Source organism: Rattus rattus, chromosome 2 (genome assembly GCF_011064425.1).
Source record: "Rattus rattus isolate New Zealand chromosome 2, Rrattus_CSIRO_v1, whole genome shotgun sequence".
Taxonomy (NCBI): Eukaryota; Metazoa; Chordata; class Mammalia; order Rodentia; family Muridae; genus Rattus; species Rattus rattus.
This window is the reverse complement of record NC_046155.1, coordinates 175,964,762-175,984,604: the sequence shown is the minus strand read 5'-3', so window position 1 is coordinate 175,984,604 and position 19,843 is coordinate 175,964,762. Positions and strand designations below refer to the sequence as shown.

Genomic DNA, 19,843 nt, shown 5'->3' with positions numbered 1-19,843 from the left:
AGAAATGATTCATCACCATCAGCAGACACCCTGTAACATGACTTTGTTTTCCTCTGGGGGGGGGGATGAGGTCTGAGATATTTTCAATGTAAAATGGAGGAATTTTACCCACTTAAACTTGAGATTTCTGCAGGGTGATAAATATGGATCTATTTCCATTCTTCCACATGCAGACATCCAGTTAGGCCAGCACCAGTTGGTAAAGGTACACTTCATTCTTCCTGGATTTATTTTGATTTCTTTGTAAAAGGCAATTGTCTGCAACTGTGCAGATTTATTTCTGGGCTTCAATTTTTATCCACTGATCAATTTGTCTGTTCCTATAACAACACCATACATTTTCCTTACTCTAGATGTGTAGGACTGTTGTGAGATTTTGAGATTGTGAGATTTTTAAGATTGTCAGTGGGTGATTTAAGCTTTAACTGAATTTCTTTTACAAATGTGGATATCCTTGTGTTTGTGGCAAGCAAAATATGAATCAAAGCAATTTGATGAATACATAATATATTTTATCTCTAATGATTTGTTTTTGATTAAAATCTATTTTGTAACCTACTCGAATGATTCCAGAATATTACTCCTTATGCCCATTTATGTAAATTTTTCCCACATTTCATCTGAGAAAGTGTATATCTTCGAAATTGAGGTATATTATTTGTATGCAACCGGAGTATTGTTTAGATGAAGAAAAGCAATTGAAAATAACAGACACAACTTCAAAAAGGATGGCAGCCATTAGAGATATGTGTGAATTACCCAAACATGATTGTAGTTTACAACATGTAAATAGCCAAAAATAATAATTTTGTTATCTTTAAAAATAGCAGTTAATTTTTCCATCAAATTTTCAAATTGTAGAGAATTACAAGAGCATGACTGTTACACTTAGTATGGAATAAAAATAATATTTGAATCTAAACTGACTTTGGGACAGGGTTGGTAAACAGGGACCAAATAATTTATTGAGTATGATAAGTTTGTTCAAAGTCTCACAAAAGATTCTATTGCGAATGGCATTACAATAGGAGTATGTTATAGTTTATCCTCAGCTCTGGTGGATTTTTCTTAAAGTCAACATGAATAACAAATAAGTTATTTTCTGTCAATTTTTTTGTTTTGTTTTATAATTGTTCATAATATGCAAGAATTAACAAATCTTGATAATTTCAACAAATGAGTAGATAAAAATAGCATATATGACTTAGGTATTTTACTTTAAAAATGGATATTCATCATTGCCATGTATAGTGAATTTTTTGTGGGTTCAGTAAACTTTATTGATGGTATTCAAGAGAGTAGAGAGGACTCTGTAGACTCCTCCTGCTATTATGGGGACTTGGGATGGAAATTTTGAGTGAGATCCTCAGTCTTGGGGGCTAAGTTGGGATGGGCACTGCTCAACAAATGAAGTCCTCTCTCATGCTCTCAGTATCCTTACTTGGTTGGGGTTGGTAGTTTACAGTTTCTTACTTCTCAGAGCCCATTTTATTCATTGGGTTTAACACCTGCTGCTTTAGCCATACTCATTGTCATACCAGGTAATGAGCTTTACAAATTTGTCACTGAGAGCAATGCCAGCGCCAGCATCAAAGGTGAAAGAGTAGGAGTTGCTGTTGAAGCCACAGCAGACAAACCAATGCTCAATGTAACCCAAAATGCCCTGTAGTGGTCTTTCAGATGTCTTCCTCACCAACTTCTTGATATCATCATACTTGGCATGTTTTACCACGTGGCATGTCAGATCCACAACAGATATATTGGGGTAGGAATATGAAAGGCCATTCTGGTGAGCTTCCATTCAGCTCTGGGATGACCTTGCACACAGGCTTGACAGTACCAGTGGATGCAGGGATGATGTTTGGGGCTATCCCATGGTCATCACATAACAGCTTTCCAGGGGGTCCAACCACAGTCTTCTGAGTGGCAGTGAAAATATGGACTGTGATCATGATCACTTCCATGATGCCAAGGTTATCCAGGTTGGCATAGATAACCTTGGCCAGAGGTGCTAATCAGTTGGTGGTGCAGGACATATTTCAGACAATCTTGAGTTAGTTGTCATATTTCTCTTGATTCACACACATCACAAATATGGGGGCATAGGCCAAAGCAGCAGAGATTATTACCTTCTTGGCCCCATACATCAAGTGGCCCAGGCCTTCTCCATGGTGGTGAAGATGCCTGTAGACTCCATGACAAACTCAGCACCATCATCAAAGTATTTGATGATACCGGGATCTCACTCCTAGAAAAAAGTGATGGCTTTCATGTTGATCACAATCTTCCCATTCTCAGCCTCGACTGTGCCATTAAATTTGCCATAGGTAGAGTCATACTGGAACATGCAGAACATGAAGTTGAGGTCAATAAAGGGGTCGGAGATAGCAAAAATCTCCATTTTGCCAGATGCAAAGAAGGCAGCCCTCGTAACCAGGTGTGAAATAATGTCAAATCTGTTTTCTCCAACCTTCACTATCTTGTGTATAGTTCTAGACAGGCATTGCACAAGAAGATGTGGCATTTTATGGAACACAGAGTAGAAGAAGGTTATAAACTGCATTCTTAGAATTTTAACACTGTAATTCAATGGATATCCATTCTTAAATATAACTATTTAGACTATTATTCACAAACCAATCTTATAAACATTTAAAGAAATAGACTTTATATAATGCAGAAATGTTCTAAAAAAAGGATGACGTTAAATGCATAAGATTTCAGGGTCCACGGTTTTCATAATTGTATCACAACTTAGGTGAGAGACATGGTTTACATACAAATACAAAACATTTCTCAAACTTTCAAGAATTATATCATCTTGTTAAGAGGAACTGAGTATTGAGCATGCAAAAGGATGTTATCATTTTAAGCTTAAGAGTGACTGAGGAAATTGAGACATTTCTGAGTCTGGAAATAACAGTTTGTGTCTTTTTATCAGTGTGTGTGTGTGTGTGTGTGTGTGTGTGTGTGTGTGTGTGTGTATGTTTAAGTATAAGTGCATGTGTTTCCAATTCTTTGCACAAAGAAAGTAGTAGACATATCTGAATAGGCATGAAATAACTGAGAGTGAATATATCATCTGAAACTGGTAGTAAGAAAATATCATTCTTGGATTGAAAATTAAGTATGCACACAATGTCATGAAGGGAGAAAGAGGTTGACTGAACTGAGGAATGTTTCAGTAGCAAGATGGAAACGTGATAATATCGATGGAGGGCAGATACTAGAAGAATATGTGCTGTATTTTGTCAGTTTGCCTTAATGAAAACCAAAGTAATGTATGGTATTTCAAAAATAATAATAATTATTGAACATAAAAACAGGAATACAAAGTCTAGACTACTACTGATTTCATTCGAACTCTTTTTTTCTTTTTTTTTAATTGGTTATTTCATTTACATTCCTTTCAAAAGGTATCTCCCTTCCCAGATCCTCCTTGCCAAACTTCTAGGACATCCTACCTGTTCCCTGATTATATGAAGGTGTTCTCCCAACCACTTACTCATTCCTGCTTCTCTTCACAAGCCTTCCCTTATGCAATTTCACATGACCAAGGGCCTCCCTGTCCACTGATGCCAGATGAGGCGATCCTCTGTTATATATGCAGCTTGATCCATTGGTCCTCCCATGTGTATTCTTTGGTTGTTTGTTTAGCCCATATGAGCTCTACCATATCTGGTTGGTTTATACCATTGTTCTTCCTATGGAGTTGCAAATCCCTTTAGCTCCTTTAATAATTCCCCTATGTCCTTCATTGGAGTCTGCATGGTCAGACAAATACTTTCCTGCAATAATCTGCATCTGTATTGGTAATGCTCTGGCAGGGCCTTTCAGAGAACCGCTCCATCAAGCTCCTGTCTTCAAGGACTTCTTGGAATCAGTAGTAGTGTCTTGTTTTAGTAGCTGCATATGAGATAATTTCCTAGGTTGGGCAGACTTTAGGTCATATTTTCTTCAGTCTCTGCTCCACTCTTTATTTTTGTATTTCCTACACACTGGAACAATTCTGTCTTAAAATATTTGAGAAGGGTGTGTGACCCATCCCTAACTCTTGAAATTTCCCTCTGTATTCTTACTGAAGACTTCTCCATTCACATTTCCTCAGCATTCTTTGACAGTTTACAACAAAAGCATAAGTCATACATATGAAGAATATTGACTTTTAAGTGTACAGCAATATCCAGTGCAAAACACTAAACTTGTTTGTGTCATGAAAACACAAAATGGGGGTTATCATTCCACAAATCAATGAGTTGCCTATATGATTTCAGTACAAAGTCACTGAAAAAAGTTTCATGAGTGTACAATTTTCAATAAACTCACCATTGTCATTGATGGTATTAGATTTAAAGTAAGAATAGATGGAAAGAATGATTTTATGGGAAAGTTTATACATTAGAACACAGTGTTGATTCATAGTCACTAGTTGCATCTAATATACTAAGAAGATATTTCTAAACAACACTTCCTCACAGTCACTACTGAAATGTAAAATGAGTAAAAAAAAATGTAGGAAACAAAGGCAATGTAGAATAGATTGATCAGCACAAGTTACTAAATTGAAAAAATGAGAATCAGGGTGGAAGATCATGATTTTGAATTCAAATATTAATGTTGCATTACTTGTTCATTAGCATTGAATCTTTGGAAGGTAGAGTTGCAGGAACTAAACCACTATCTAAAGAGTACAAATGGGGGTCCCATTGCTACAGTTCAAATTTTAGTAGAGGAATGCCTTATCTAGCATCACTGAACAGGGTGTCCCTTGGTTTTATGGAGGCTCCATGATGCAAAGTAGGGGAATGCTAAGGAGCTGAGTCAGGATTTGTTGGGGTTTATGGGTAAGTACCATAATAGAGGAAGAGGAGGAAGAGGAGATAATGGATTTTTAGAGGAGAAACTGGAAAGGGGGATAAAATTTGAAAAGTAAATAATTATAATGTTCAATAAATGGAAAGAAGGAAGAAAGAAAGCACAGACCAGGACATTCTCTCTGGATCTTCTTGAACCTTTACTATTCAATCTTTATCATGCAAATTAACTGTGGATCAGAGTAGAACTGAATCATTTTGGATAGAACTAGGTAAAAGGTATTTCTTACTTGGCCTGTTTATTGATTCTGAACAAAATAGAAGCAGAGGCATTGTTTTGATAATCTGTTTGTGCCACCAGTGTGACATTGTTCATACTGTACATGGTCTATGGACCTCAGTGACTATGTTTATAAACTCATGTTTATAGCCTGCCCCTCCCTGTCTTGGATCTTGTAATACAATGTTCTGTGTGTCTCTAGTAGCACTGATTTTACCATTACTGGATTTCTCAATATGAATATTCTGATACAATCCACTTACATCATTCATTTCTAATTGTGTCCACATAATAACCTTGTTAAAAACTTCTAAGATCAAATTGGAACAAAAGGCTTCCTTCCACACTTTTAACAAACGTGAGTGATATCACGGAGCCTAAGAAAGAATAATTCTCCAAAGTATTTTCCAATCTGTGTTAATTACATGAGCTGCTGTCATCAGTTGCAGAGCCCCAGGGAAGAAAGTGCTCAAGCTTCCTCCGCTGCTCAGAAGCAATCTGGAAAAACAAAATGAATCATGAATATTCAACCACTTCTTTACACAGAGTAATAAAAGATGGTAGAAGTTTGATGTACTGATATGCATGGCACATCACAGGCCATACTGCCCAGGTTTAAGGCAGTAAAAATATGTTCATTTTGATGGTAGTATTTTTCTTCCTCAACCTTCCACTTCTCATGGCAAATTTCATTGATCCCTGGTGCTTTTGGAGAACAAATTTTAATGATGTCAAGGATAAATACTTGGATATAAGTTGTGCCTTCATTCTTGCAGCAGTTCAGTTGCCTGTGGAGAAAGATTATTTCAACCAGACTCTGAATGTCCTGTAAGTGCATTTGTATTTTCCATGTAAATGACATCTTCCATATTTCTTGGCTGTTTTTAAGATAAAGATTAGGCAAATCCCTCAGTCTTCGGTCATGTTGCTAAATCTGAACACCACTAAACAAGATTAATTATTTTGCAGATTCAATCTTAGTTTATCCTTTTAATTAATCCAGTGAAGGTTTTCTTTTCCAGGTGACTTCTGACTTAAAGCTTGGAAGCTGAGGAAGAAATGAATATCTACATGGATCTTTCACAGAAAGCCCTCCTAATAACAGTTTATGTTACACACTAGACAGTGATGACTTAGTGAATTTGATCCCATAATATTTCATTAATTTTTATCCCAAGTACTTGCGAATAAATGGTCATAAACTCTGCTTGCACTCCTTCCATCAATTTCTTTCTCCTAGAGCATTTGCTGGTTCCAGTAATATTCATGTTACCAATAATTATTAAAAACTTTACATACATGCAAACTTACTCTCTCAAATTCATTGCGTGTGGTCACTTTTTGCCTTCTAATGCTTCATCAAGTTGGGAAAGAGAAGATGTTTACAATCAGAAATTTATGCTTCACAGGAATGCCTAGAAGTATGTGTTTGTATGTAATGAGCAAGGACTATTTAGGTCATTAGAGGGCAAGACATCCAATTGTTTTAAAGATAAAATCTGAAATACATGTGACTGTGTGTTTCACACTGTTCATGTACAGTCACTGGCCTTTTTTTTTTTTTTATAAAGTTCAGTTTGGCATTCTCTCTTTAGATTTAAATAGATTTGAAACATATGGGATTACATGATGTATTTACATTCTTGGAATAGTGAAGCTATCAATAACAGTGATGACTGCTTATGTCCCTTGTCATTGGCATAGGTTACAGTTGTGGTGTGGGAGAGATGCAACATTTGAGAACAGAGATACAGGAATTTTCCATTAGGTTTTTTCATTGTTTTAGAAACACATCTACCCTTTGCATATTTAAGTTGGTTAATTTCTGACCCCTTTATGATATTTATCTTTCAAGACTTTTTTGCAGTAATTTTAGAAAATATAAGTGCACATCTTACCAATGTTATATCAATACTCATGTTAGTGAGTTGCTGTAAGCTGTTTTAAAACACAGCCCTTTAGCCTTCTAGGCTACACAGACAACTTAAGTAACTGATGTTTCCTAAAGTTTCACTGAAGAATGTATTTTGAGCACTGTACAAGGTTTACTCTTAAATTACTTTTGTATATTAGTAAAATTTTTAATTGATAATTTTGTGTGTGGTAACAGAGAATATCATAAAATGGTCAATTTTATAGAGTATAGAATGAAAATACCACAGGGATCCAATTTCTGGTGAAAACCTAAGTGTATTTACCTTAAATTTAATCATTAAATATATAGGAATACATTTATGGTTTCCTGATCAGATTGTATTAAGTTAAAAGTATGTCATTGCAGACATTAATCTTTACATAAAAATAAACACAATATTGTATAATTCCATTCCTACTGTCTTGTTGCCCACTTTCATTAAAAGAAAATGATCATATTACATCAAAATTTCTTCTAAATTATAAACATATAATACTGGAAAATGCAAATGTCCCTGCAATTTATTTATTTTCCTAGTTCTCAGTATGATGCTGGCATTATTTTTTTGTACATGGAAAGGTTGTCAAAGACATTTACTAGAAATTAAATTATAATGATGAGAAGTATGGAGAGTTACTATACCACATTCCTTTGTAAATAGAAAGTAAGGGAATGACATTTGGGTGGTGGGGCAAGTCCTTAATCTCTGCACCTAGTACCTGGCACAAGTGTATAACTACACATTTGAAGTGAGTATATTCTGCAGCAATGTATCTTATAAAACACTCAGATAAGATTGATGAAAGTAAGAAGTGCATGCTGAAAGAAGACTGATATCGCTGTCTCCCAAGACGCACAGACAGAACATGTCAAATGCAGAGGTGAATGCTAGCAGCAAACCACTGAACTGAGAACAAGATTAGAGTTAGAGAATTGGAGAGGATTGAAAGTGCCAAAGGGTTTGCAACCCCATACTAGCAACAATGCCAGCCAACCAAATCTCCCAGGGACTAAACCATTGCCTAAAGACTATACAAAGAATGACCCATGGCTCCAGCTGCATATGTAGCAAAGGATGACCTTATTGGGCAGCAATGGGAGGAGAAGCTCTTGGTCCTGCCATGGCTGGATCCCCTAGTGCAGGGAAATATAGGGGACTAGTAAGAGGAGTGCATGGGGAGGGGAACACCCTTATAGAAGTAGGGGAGAAGGATGAGATATGGGGCTTATATCTGGAAAACTGGGAAAGGGAATAACATTTGTAATGTAAACTAAAAAGTAACCAATAAAAGAAAAATAAATAAAATTAAATAGAATGAGATAAAGTTTGATGTGGGAAATAGAATAAGAATTTATGTTCAAAGATAAAAATTTACTGTAAAAATTATAAAATAAAACACTCAGATATATTGCTCTCTCATGACCTAAGTAATCCTTGCTCAAATACATACAATTATATGCATAGAAATGTATGATTTACCCAATAAGTGTTTGATATTTGAATTTATATGTTTATTAAGATTTTCGTTCACCAAAGATTGAAACAAAAATTAACAAGATGAGGGTAGATAGGAGGGGACATGTTAAGCATATTGGCCACCAATTATAAGTGATTGTATGTACAGGAAACAAATGTTGCTGCAGAAAGAATATTATGCACTGATCAATAAATCATGTTTTCAGATCTTAACCAATTCAATTAATTTCAAAAGAAAATATTATGAACTCAATAGCTCTCACAACACAAATATTTTATATTGCTTAATAATTTTGAAATGGACACATGATCAGAATTACTGTTTTATGCATATCAGTGGTTTTCTCTTTACTTTCTATCAAGCACAGAAAAATAGAGATGGAAATTTTCTGTAAAAGAGGTAAATAGCATGTCTTATTTATGGGAGACACACTGACATGGAGTTTTAAAGTGTCTGCTATTTTCTAGGTTATCATGTCAACCCAATCTAAAAAGCAAAGCCAGCTGTTTCCATCTTTAGAGGTCAGATGCAGAATTTTCCAGTACAGAATAGTGCTTCTATTGAGTACAATTGATCATGTATAAACATCTGTCCATGATAAAAACTATGTTCTTTTACAGAAAAACAACGAAAAACAACAGATATGCCTTGGCATTAGCCTTTTCGATGGATGAAGTCAACAAGAATCCTGATATTTTACCAAATATGTCTTTGGTTATAAAACATACTTTGAGCTATTGTGATGGAAAAACTGCACTAGATGTAGTTAAAGAAAAATTTTATATGCCTTTACCTAATTATGTCTGTAAAGAAGAGACTATGTGTTCATTTCTGCTTACAGGGCTGAATTGGATGTCGTCTATAAAGCTTTTCAGAAACTTGGACACCTTCTTATTTCCACGTGTGAGTTATTATAGGCAAGGAATTCTTCACATCATTTCTCTTTGGGAGACCTTGATAGATATTAAGAAAATTAATGGATGAGATTGGACTTATGCTTATATTAAACTATGTAGTTTCACAGTACTTACTAATCACAGACATAATAGGCCTTCTGCTAGTTGTGACCTCCAGAAGTTGACAGGTTCCAGAAAGGAAAAATAGAGGAGGCCACGAAGAATTGAATCTGACATGGTGGCAGAGAAAAACTTGCAGTCTTGACTGACTGGCAGTCAGACTATTTATTTATTTATTTATTTATTTATTTATATCTCTGTAAACAGAGATTGATTCATGTTGTTCCAAAAACTTGAAATATTATTTCTGTCCCCAGATGTGTGCTATCTTCATCTTGGTAATAGGTTTAGTCTATCATTGTTAAAATTTCAAATAACACATTTATCACAAACCATCATTTTGGTGTTATAAGTTTTGGTATCAGTGATAAACTGTGATTAAACAGAATTTTATTTTACAAACATTTTCTCTTTACCCAACTTTTAGTTGTCTGGAGTACTTTTTCACAAAGGCATGATGACAAACCATATTGAGCCTGGCAGCTCATAACATTTCAGTATCACTAAACAGGACAAAAAATTCAATCTATTCTGTGAAGTTAGCCATTTTACTAGCAGCGAGTCTTTAACCAAGCATTAAGGGTCAGAGTGCTCATTTTCATTAAAACCTCTGTCAAAATGTCATCAACAAACTGCTATAGTTAATATAAATAATTTTCTTTAATAATATAATGATTAAGTCATAACTTTGTGGAATTTACTGCTATGTCTTACCTTGCTTTTCTTTTGTTTCCTCCTTATAAAATACAAGAATGGATATTCATTAGTGAACTTTTCTAAGAGGTTATGGGGTTCTGATACCTCATTCTTTCATATCTTTCCATATGATTATTTTCCCATCATTTTAAGATACTTGTTATGTTAGAGATAACTCCATTCAATCAAACTTTGTTTCTGTCTAAGTGCCTGAAGAAATTCCACTTATGAATCTGAAATATTTTGCAGCAAAACTGCTTGGGTATTGAGTAGGATGAAGAATTTAATATGATTGGCTCCTAACACTTTTATGCAGGCAAATTGCGTTTACATTTTAAAATTTACTTTGTACTGATAATCTGTTTCTTGAAGAGGACAGAGGCAGATATTCACAGAGTATTTTGGAGCTTTATACTGAAAAAGATATCTATAGCATCTTTATGTGAGTCACATCCTCTAGTGTACAAGGAATACCTACAAGTAGGGCAAGATAAGAATATGTTTTCCTAAAAGCTAAAGCAGTATTATGCATCAGACTTTCCTGTTAAATAGTAGAGGAAGTATTTCTGGATTAAGGCATAAATGCCTTTTTGAAAACACATATTAGCCAAATATCCCTAAGTTATAAATATATTAAAATCTCTCCAAACATTGAATACACAGATACAAAGAAAAAGTCTGAATGACAGAAGTTATTATAACATGCAAATATAGTTTGTTATATCTTTGTCAAACAGCTATGCTTGCTGTTCCCATTAGAGTTGGATGTACCAGACTTTCACATTTGCTCATTTGAATCATGATGAGAGGAAAATTCATAGGAAATCAACCGTTTGTGGGTAAATATGATTACAAGTTTTTTTTAAGTGCACTACCACTCATGCTGCTCTCTGTATTGTAGTTTCTTCAGATTTCCTATGGACCTTATCAATCCATGTTCAGTGATAATGAACAATTTCCCTATCTCTATCAGCTGACCCCAAAGGACACATCATTAGCATTGGCAATTGTCTCCTTCATACTTTACTTCAACTGGAACTGGGTTGGCCTTTTTATCTCAGATAATGATGAAGGCAATCAATTTCTCTCAGAGTTGAAAAAAGAGACACAAAACAAGGAAATTTGCTTTGCCTTTGTGAATGTGATGGCAGTGATTGACTTTATATTCTATCAAAAAACTGAAATGTACTACAATCAAATTGTTATGTCATCCACAAATGTTATTATCATTTATGGGGAAACAGATAGTATTATTGAATTGAGCTTCAGAATGTGGGAATCTCCAGTTATACAGAGGATATGGATCACTAAATCAGAGTGGGATTTCCTGACAAGTAAGAGAGTCTTAACTCGTGGAACATTCTATGGGACTCTGACATTTCAACATCACCATGGTGAGATTTCTGGATTTAAGAATTTTGTAGAGACATGGTCCCATCTCAGAAGCATAGATTTAAAGACATTAATCCCAGAGTGGAATTACTTTAACTATGAAGTCTCAGCATCTAACTGTAAAATATTGAGGAACTTTTCATCCAATGCCTCATTGGAATGGCTAACAGAGCAGAAGTTTCACATGGTCTTTAATGATATTAGTCATAGCATATACAATGCTGTGTATGCCATGGCTCATGCCCTCCATGAGAATAAACTGCAAGAGGTTGATAATCAGGAACTAAGACATGGGAAAGGAGCAAGTACTCACTGCCTGAAGGTAGAGTTTCTGTATTTTGTTTCTATTTTTATTAGGCATTTTCTGTCTTTACATTTCAAATGTTATCCCCTTTCATTCACTTTGAAGCCCCCTCCTCCTGCTTCTATGAAGATGCTCTCACTTACCCTCACTCACTCAAAAAATACTGTCATTGCTCTACATTTTCCATTTCATACAGAATTACAAGTTTAGTGGGATTTTATAATAGGATTTAATGATTTTTTTTAATTTCTTCATTTTCTCTTATGTCTCCCTTTTAATTTTCTGATTCTATCAATTTGGATTCTGTCTCTGTTAACACTGATTAGTCTGGCTAAGGGTTTCGGCTTATATTGTTGATTTTATCAAAGAAATAGCTCCTGGTTTTGTATAATCCTTAAATAGTTCTTTTTGTTTCTACTTGGTTGATTTCAACCCTGAGTTTGATTTTTCTCCTTCTGTCTACACACCTTGAGTGTATTTATGTCTTTTTTTTCTTGAGTTTTCAGGTGTGCTGTCAACCTACTAGTGTATGTAAACTCCAGACTTTTTTGTTTTTGTTTTTGTTTTTTTTTTTGTTTTTTGTTTTTTTGTTCTCTTTGGAAGCAGGCCAGCTATGAGTTTTCTTCTTAGCACTCTGTTCCTTGTGTCTCAAAAGTTTTATATGTTGTGACTTCCTTTTCATTAAATTCTCAAGTCTTTAATTTCTTTCTTTATTCCTTCCTTGACCAAGTTTTCATTGAATAGAGAGTTGTTAAACTTCCATAGTTATGTGGTCTTTCTGTTGTTTTTGTTGTTTTTGAAGACGAGCCTTAGTCCATGGTGATCTGACAGGAGGTATGGAAATATTTCCATTTTCTTATATCAGCTGAAGAATTTTTTATGAATAATTATATGGTCTGGTTTGGAGAAGGTTCCATGAGATCCTGAGAAGAAGGTATATTCTTTAGTTTTATGACGTAACAAAATACAGATATTTGTTTATTACATTTGGTTCATAATTTCTTTAAGTTTCAATGTGTTTCTATTTAGATTCTATTTCCATGATCTGTCCATTGATGAGAGTGAGGTGTTAAAGTCCCAACCCATTATTGTGTATGATACAGGGAATGATTTAGATTTAGTAAATTTATTTTATGTTGGTGGGTTCCACTGCACTTGGAGCATAGATGTTCAGAATTGAGAGTTCATCTCTGTAGATTTTTCTTTTAATAAATATGAAAATGTCTTCCTTACCTTTTTTGATAGCTTTTAGTTGAAAGGTCATTGTATTCAATATTAGAATGACTACTCTAGCTTGTTTCTTGTGACCATTTGCTTGGAAAGTTTTTGCCAGCCTTTCACTCTGAGGAATTGGCTGTCTTGGTCACTGAGGTGTGTTTCCTCTATGTAGGAAAATGCTGAGTCTTGTTTATGTATCAACTCTGTTAGTCTATATCTTTTTATTAGGGAATTGAGCACATTGTTGATAAAAGATATTAGGAAGCCATGGTTGTTGATTCCTGTATTCTTTTTTGTTAGCAGTACTTCTTCATGAATTTTATCTATCAAGAGAAGATGAATTTTTAAGTATACTCATCAAGTGTTTGGAAATTATTTTAAGGAAAGGTATTCATTAGGTTCTTCCAGTGATTCTGCCCACAGTATTGCCTTTGAGTAATTTACTTGGTTTATGAGAGTAATTAAACAAGGAATAGTGTTGGTAATCAGTTCCATCAGTAAAAATATGTTTATAGTTGTGAATGTATCTTTCTCACTGTGTATATGTATAATTTTTCACTTTCTGTGTTTCTGTGTTTATATTTGTTTTGCTTTGATCATAGACGTTTATGTATATGTATGACTGTGATTGTGAGTAACAATATTTCTATGAATGAATTTATTTCTATAAGTATGTTTGTATATTTGTGTATGTTTCTTTGTGTTATTGTTAGAGTATATGTCTTAGTATATCATTGTATGTACTTTGTGAGTGTTTGTATGTGCTTGTACGTATTTGTATTTGCTTTACTCTGTAGGTGTCGGCCTATTTCTTTGTGCTTGTCTTGACTTTACCTGCCTTTTACTCATTATGTGTGAGTATAAATTCTTCTCAGTGTCAATATCGTTCAGGGTTGATGCTTAAATTTTATACCTCTCCCTGTGTATTGTTGCCAATCTGTGTATATTTGTGTGTCTGCGTGTACATGCCTGTGTATGTGTGTGTATTTAATATGTGCCAGTGTATGTATTTTATGTAATTTCATATCTGTGTGTATATATATTTATATAAATTTTTTGTGGCTGAATATTTACCTGTCTTTGTAAACACATATGTATATTTGTGTGTAAATAAGTGTATACCTCTATTACATGAGTTACTCAGAAAAAATGTGAGCCTCTTTATGTGTTAATGTGTTCATGTCCATATATGTGTGTATGAGTTGCATATTTCTGCTTGGTTCTGCATTTCTGTCAGTTTGTGTTTGGTAGTATTGTCTGAGAGAACTGAAATATTTGAAATATTATGATAATTTCATTTTCTAAATATTTTTCTTTTATTGGATATTTTATATTTACACTTTAAATGTTATCACCATTCCCCCACTCGAGAAATCTGTTATCCCATCTTCTTCTATGAGTGTACACTTCGCACACTTCTATGAGGGTGTTCTCTCACTCAACCGCCCGCTACCTCCCAGCTGCCAGACTTGTCATTTCCCTACACTGGGGCATCAAGTCTTGACAAGACTAAGGGCCTCTTCTTCAACTGATGCCTGACAAAGCCATCCTCTGTTACATTTGCAGTTGTTGACATTGGTCCATCCACGTGTACTTTTGGGATGGTGGTTTAATCCCTGGAACGCTGGGACCCTGGGAGTTCAGGGGTTTCTGGTCTCTTGATATTGTTGTTCTTTTTATGGTGTTGCAAATCCCTTCAGGTCCTTCAGTCCTTTCTCTAACTCCTCCACTGGGAACCATGTTCTCATTTCAACGGTTGACTGAAAGCATTCATCTCTGTATATGTCAGGGTCTTGCAGAGCCTCTCGGGGGACAACTATATAAAGCTCCTGTCAGTAATTACTTCCTAATCCACAATATTTTCTGTATGTGGGATGGATCCCTCAAGTGTGGCAGTTTCTGCATGAACTTTATTTCCGACTCTGCTACGCAATTTCTAACTATATTTCCTCCTGTGAGCATTTTTGTTCCCTCATCTAAGAAGGTCTAAATAATCCACACTTTGTTCTTCCTACTTCTTGTGGAATTCAGGTGGTCTGTGAATTGTATCTTGGTTATCGTGTGCTTTTCCGCAAATAGCCACTTATGAGTAAATGCATACAATACATACTCTTTCGAGATTCAGTTAACTCACTCAGGATGCTATTTTATAGTTCCATCCATTGACTTAAGAATTTCATGAAGACATTTTTTTTAATAGGTGAGTAGTAGTCAATTGTGAAAATGTATCACATTTTCTGTATCCACTCCTCTGTTGAAGGACATCAGGATTTTTTCAGTTTCTGACCATTATAAATACGGCTGCTTTGCATGAACATAGGGTACCATGCGTCCTTGTTATAAGTTGGAGCACCTGTCAGGCATATCCCCAGGAATTATATAACTTAGGTCAAAGGTAGTACTAATTCCAATTTTCTGAAGAACCACCAGAGTTAATTCCAGAGTCATTGAACCAGATGGTAATCCCATAAAGAGTGGAGAACTGTTCCCCTTGTGCACATCCTTGCCAAGATCTGCTGTCACCTGAATTTTTGATCTTAGTCATTCTGACCAGGTGGAATCTCAGAGATGTTTTGATTTGCATTTACCTGATGACTAAGGATGCTGAATACTTCTTTTGGTGCCTCACAGATATTCAATATTTCTCAGATGAGAAATATTTGCTTAGCTCTGTAGCACATTTTTTAAAGGGATTTTTTTATTCCCTGGAGCTTAACTGCTTGAAGTCTTTGTATATATTGGATATTTACCCTCCTATTGGATGTAGGGTTGTTAAACCCAACTTTTCCAGTTACCTCCCAACTTGATCTGACATTTTGTTCTATTGACATCAAGACTTATTAAGAACCTCTCCTCCCATTGCAATTTTACAAGGTATTCTCTGTTTCATTTTGATCTTAGAGCACCTAAATTGTGTTCTGTTAGGATTGGTTTTTCCACTGGAATCTGGGGAGTTCTGGGAGTTCTGGTTTCTTGATATTGTTGTTCTTATTGGGTTTCAAACCCCTTCAACTCCTTCAGTCCTTTCCCAAAATCCTCCCTTGGGGACCCTGTTCTCAGTTCATTGGGTGGACTACCATCCTTTTCTGTATTAGTAAGACTCTTGCAGAACATCTTAAGAGACAGGCGTGTCAGGCACCTATCAGCAAATACTCTTGACATCCACAATATTGTCTGGGTTTTTTGTCTTCATATAGGATGGATTCCCCAAGTGTGGCAGTCTCTCCATGGCCTTTCTTTCAGTCTTTGCTCCACAATTTGTCACCATATTATCTCCTATAAGCATTTTTGTTCTCCCATTCAGGAAGGTCTAAAGCATCCACACTTTGGTCTTCCATATTATTGAAGTTCATGTAGTCTGTCAATTGTATCTTGGGTAGTCAACGTGTTTGAGCTAAAATCCTCTAATCATGCTCATGGATTGGCAATAATATTATAGTAAAAGTGGGCATCTTACTGAAATCAATATACATATAAAATGCAATACCCATCAAAATACAAAGTAAATTTTTCACAGTTTGAAAGAGAAATTTGCAAATTCATTAGGAATATAAAAGAAAAAAACACAGAACAGCAAAAACTATTGTCCACTAAAGAACTTTTGTGGGAATCAACTAAAACTGTATGGTATTTTTTCCACATGGAGAGGTTTAATGAGAGAAGAAGAGTAGAAAAGAGAAATAGTGGTAAAATCCATGGCATATTAGGAAACAGAGGCAGAAGAGACAGGGACAGTGGAAGATAATTGAAGATCCAGAATGAACCCACATAAATGCATGGTATTTTGACAAAAGAACAAAAACTATCTAGTGGGAAAAAAAGACAGCATTTTAAACAAATGGTGCTGGTTCAATTGGAGGTCAGCATGTAAAAGAAGGGAAATTGATCTATTCTTATCACCGTGTACAAAGCTTAAGTCCAAGTGAATCAAGGACCTTCACGTAAACCTGATAATTTCATTTTGCCAATTGCTTTTGTTGTGATTTCTCTTTTTTAATTCCTTAAATATTTTGCTTTAAATTTGAAATTATTATACATTTTACGACTTGAAGGAATGGTATATACATTGTTGTACAATGCTTGTCTTTTAGCTAAACTTCTTTCTTAGAAAAACTCATGTTACTATGTTCTCTTGCAGACAGAGTGATTATAAAACACAGAGAGAGAATGAAGGAAGACTATGATGTTGTTCACTTTCAGAATTTCTCACAACGCCTTCTGGTTAAGGTGAAGATAGGAAAATTCAGCCCCTAATTTCCACATGGTGGACACTTTCACTTATATGGAGACAGGATTGAGTTGGCAACAGGAAGTAGAATGGTGGGTGTGTTCTAACTTATTGATTTATACTACACAGAAGTAACACTGCAACATATTGAAATGAAATATTTTGTCCAATCAGGAACCAATATCTAGGCTCCTGTTTTATTTTTTTATTTCATTTTTAACGTATTTTACTAATTCTTTGAAGATTTCATGCATGCATAAAATATACCTTTGTCATATGAGAACAATTATCTGAAATATAATGAATATAAAACTGTTCTTTTCACTGTTTGATATCCTTTCCTTTAAAGTGAACAATATTCTTTTCATACCATTGTTGTTATTACATAGTAATCTTCTCCCTTACTTTAAACCTCTGGAACACATGTTGTTATAAGTGAGACTAATGTGACAGTTATGAAATTCTAAGATTCATAAATCCTAACACATCATTATACTCAAAATGTTTTACTGTATAATCAAAAACATATACCAGGTTCTGTAGTGAACACAATTACAGAATTTCATATTCACAGAACCATTAATTTTTAATAAACTTGAGAACCCCTTCATACTTTTAAGTAAGATGATTGAAATTTCAAAGTAATATATAAATAGCACTAGTACAACAGACAATTGGCTATTAAAATACATCAAATATGGTAATTACAACAACCATATGAAATTAAAATTAATTTTCCATTATAGTTGAACATTTTTGGTAATATTCTCTAGATGTAATCAATGACAATTAGCCTTTTTTATATTTTAAGATATTCTCTGGTGTCTTCAGAATGTATGGAGACTCATTCACATAAATGAGGACACCTTTTTTTTTAAATAAAATTGGAGGATACCATTAAAATGAATAATAAGAGGGAAAATGAAATTAGATAACAATATCTTTGATAGATATGTATGGAATAATTCTTGACTAAAACACCCATGAAAAGAATATAACACAACAGCAATATCATTCGCTGAGAACAGAGAGAATTTAATCCAGAGATACAAGCATGTTTCCATATATGCGGATTCTTTGATTGTAATACACCACACAATAAAGAATTACATTATGTTCCATAAACATTCAGAAATGGCCGTTAACCAAGCCCAAAATTCATTCAGACTGAGAGGAATAAAAGAAGTGATAGAACAGAAGGAACACATATTGATATGTCATATTCTTTCAAAAACCTATTGACAGTACTATAATACAAGCAGATAAAATTATTATCCATGAAAGTCAGAAATAATGACAAGTAGTTTGGTTGGTTCATTTTTTTACCCAAGCACTTTAGAGACATTGGTCTGAATATCACTGTCTATTTCTTGCTATTCTGCCCTATATTATGAGCCCAAACCTGCCATGCATGATATGAAGGAACTACCTTAAAATATATTGTCATGAAGCAAAAAAGTATGTTCTTTTCCATACTCTAATGAAAAATAGTCTTTAAAGCATTACAAAGTGTTAACATAAATTTAAGGAAAATGATGGTGAAAAAGAGAAAATGTACTCTGCTCTTTATTGTGAATATTAATCTAGCAACACTCCATGGTTAGACCCTGTTTCAACAATATGAGAATCATAGGAAGAGTTCTTCAAATCTTCAACTTAATGTTAAGCAATCTAAATTTTATCTAGCCTTTTCCAGTATTTGCATCCAGTGCGGAGTACTTTAACCTTATGTACCACTCCATATTTAAGGTCATTACTCATTTCTTTATCATTTCCAACCATGGTAAAATAGTGTCTGCATATTCCAATTTTTTATTATACAATTTTCCATGCTTTACAATACTAATTTATTCAAGGTTATATTTGTTATTAGTGATTTAAAGACATACTGTTTCTCTTTCAAATGTTTTCAAGTGCTAACTTGTATCTCTTTTCCTTTAATTAAACTTTGAACATAAGGTACGTGGGAGGAAGGGGTGATTTGATATAGGGCATATAGTCAGAGAAAGACAGGTATGGATATCTGGAGACTGGAACAAATATCTCAAAAGAAAATTATTGCCTATACTGCCCACAGTTAGATGGACACTCCTATATCAATTACCAATTAAGAAAATGCTTGAAAGGAATGAGGACAGTTGGCTAGTGTTCGTTGAGAATATATCAGAATTAAAGTTCCCTCTGACTGGTTCACAATACTTATTGCAATCTCAATTTTTTACACGAAGCTCACCATCAGTTTTTTTTTTCCTGAATAACTAGACATTCAGAATTTATCCAATATTTCTTCAATGTTTTTCCAATATTCATAGCTGCTTATCAAAAATGGATAGTGTGGAGCAGCTCTCTGCTCCCAGACCCTGTGCGGGAGAGAGACCCATTGCCTGGTCAGGTGGGCACTCCTGAGGCTGCAGAGCAGAAGAGACCACCAACACTGCTCCACCCCTGCCCCACATCCCTGGCCCAAGAGGAAACTATAAGGCCCTGGCTCCAGTGGGAGAG

At 34.7% G+C, this 19,843-nt stretch overlaps 2 pseudogenes; one reads left to right on the top strand and one right to left on the bottom strand.

Moving 5' to 3' along the window:
• Positions 1 to 1,501: 1,501 nt before the first annotated feature.
• Positions 1,502 to 2,563, bottom strand: LOC116893435 (annotated as a pseudogene).
• Positions 2,564 to 5,725: 3,162 nt separating this feature from the next.
• Positions 5,726 to 19,843, top strand: part of LOC116893434 — a 17,452-nt pseudogene continuing 3,334 nt past the window's right edge.